Source organism: Mobula hypostoma, chromosome 3 (assembly GCF_963921235.1).
Source record: "Mobula hypostoma chromosome 3, sMobHyp1.1, whole genome shotgun sequence".
In the NCBI taxonomy this organism is placed as follows: domain Eukaryota; kingdom Metazoa; phylum Chordata; class Chondrichthyes; order Myliobatiformes; family Myliobatidae; genus Mobula; species Mobula hypostoma.
The window spans coordinates 86,554,447-86,556,927 of record NC_086099.1 but is presented as its reverse complement, the minus strand read 5'-3'; positions in this window follow the sequence as shown (position 1 = coordinate 86,556,927).

The window sequence follows — 2,481 nt, the reverse complement described above, 5'->3', positions numbered from 1 at the left end:
AATCTAATAAAGACCCTCTCTTTTCTGTCAGTCAGCTAACCTTCCCTCCATGGCAATACATTACCTCATACCTGTAAGCTCTAACCTTCAGGTGTGACCTTTCATGCGGCAACCTATCTGTCCTGGAGCTCCAGTCACAACACCTGCTATCCACATACCAGCTGTCAGCGCTTGAGAAGGTGTGATCATCAGCCAACCCCTTGTGATCCAGATCAGCTTTTTCTGCCTTCCAGCTATTAGCACCCCGACCCAGAAATGTTCCACAGCCACAAAAAAAAAGCACCGCTTAAAAATGTTGCATCAGCAAACCACGTTCAGAATCAGAATCAGGGTTAATATCACTGGCGTATGTTGTGAATTTTTTTTGTGGCCGCTGTACAATGTAATACATAATAATAGAAATAAACTGTGAATTGCAGTAAGTATATACATATAGTTACATTAAATAAGGAGTGTAAAAATAGAAATAAACAAGTAGTGAGGTAGTGTTCACGGGTTCAATGTCCATTCAGAAATCTGATGGCAGAGGAAAAGAAGCTGTTCCTGAATTATTGAGTGTGGCTTTCAGGCTTCTGTACCTCTTTCCTTTTGGTAGCAATGAGAACTAGACATGTCCTGGAGGATGGAGGTCCTTAATGTTGGACACCACCTTTTTGAGATTGCTCCATGAAGATGTCCTGGATACCAGGGAGGCTAGAGCCCCTGATGGAACTGACTAAGTTTACAACTCTCTGCAGCTTATTTCAATCCTGTGCAGTAGCCCCCTCCCCCAACCACCCCCATACCAGGCGGTGATGCAGCCAGTTAGAATGCTCTCCAAACTACAGCTGTAGAAACTTGCGAGTGTCTTTGGTGCCGTGCCAAACCAAGTTGGAAGTATTGGTATTAGAGTTGGTTTATTATGGTCACATGTATCGAGAAACAGTGAGAAAACCTTGACTTACATATTGTTTGTGCACATCAAAGCACCACATAGTGCATTGATGGAGAACACAATAAAATAATAATAGAAATTGCAGAACAGGAAGATTAGCCACATCAATGTATAGCATACGAGCGCCTTTGATATTAAATTTGTAACATTTAAGGGTCAATGCAATACTTTGTTCAAATCATTCTCACCTCAGCATTTCAAAAAAAAAGTGCAGGTGCAATGACTAGGATGGCTTTTCACCCAGAGAGTGGTGGATATATGGAATGCTCTGCCCCAGAAGGCTGTGGAGGCCAAGTCTCTGGATGCTTTCAAGAAAGAGATGGATAGAGCTCTTAAAAATAGCGGAATCAAAGGTTATGGGGATAAGGCAGGAACTGGATAATGATTGTGGATGATCAGCGATGATCACAGTGAATGGTGGTGCTGGTTCGAAGGGCTGAATGGCCTACTCCTTCACTTATTGTCTATTGTCTGTTGGCTTTGGAAAGATGGAGCACTGCATGGTGCATACATTTAAAAGTGACTACATTGTGGAAATTATTGTCTGATTTAAACTGTGCACATTCTGGGGGCATCTTCAACAGGGATACAAAATAATTGCAGGCTAAAGTGGATTTCTGAAATTATGGATAATGTTATAAGTGTCAGATTGTAAGTTCACATTCCGGTTGTTCATATTGTCTCAATATTTGTGTATCCTGCCCTTTATTCTTAAAGACGCAAAATTATTGACATCACTTACAGGAAGCATATGTGGCAGAAACCTTAAAGCTGATCCATTAGTGAGGTTTTACTAGAATGTCAAATATAGACGGAAGTAAGTATGGTTCAATAGATGAAGACATTCCAATGGTTCCATAATCATCTATAGCTATTATAGGGATTCATAGCAATTGGATGCTTAGGCCATTAAATTTACACACAGTATGTTAAATTAAATGTCAACTGTTGATTTTCTTCGTGTATCGGTGAGATCACTGTTCATCAGCTGAGCAGCGAAATGTTTAAATGGAATGGAAACCATAGAGGGGTCCATTTCAGAGCTTAAATATGCAGTGACGTGGACCATCAAGTTCCACATATTTTCCTGCATTTTTGACTTAAGCATTAACAATAAGTGCTGTACCTTGCTGGCCCCTAGGACAGAACATTCCTCCTGACCTTGAGAACTGGTCAACTATCAAGTCTACCCAGCTGCAGAGTCTGACTTAATGCAGCCAAAGGTGTAAGACTTGAAAGGCTGAAACTTGAACTGTACTGAGCACTGGCTGGTGCCCAGACAACTGTCAGAACTCAAATGCTGGACCTCAAGGATTGGTGCTGGGGTTAAGGAGAATCCCGTAACCAGCTGTAAATACCTTATAAGCAAAAGAGTAGCTAAGAATGGAATGCATCCTCTCAGAGACTAAGGGATGATCTACGGTTGTGGCCAAGCAAGACCCCTAAAGAATACTTCTCATCAGTATTCACCAGGGAGAGGAGCATAGCATTTGTAGAGTAATGGGAGGGATACACTAACAATCTGGAGTGTACAGGATTGGGATTAA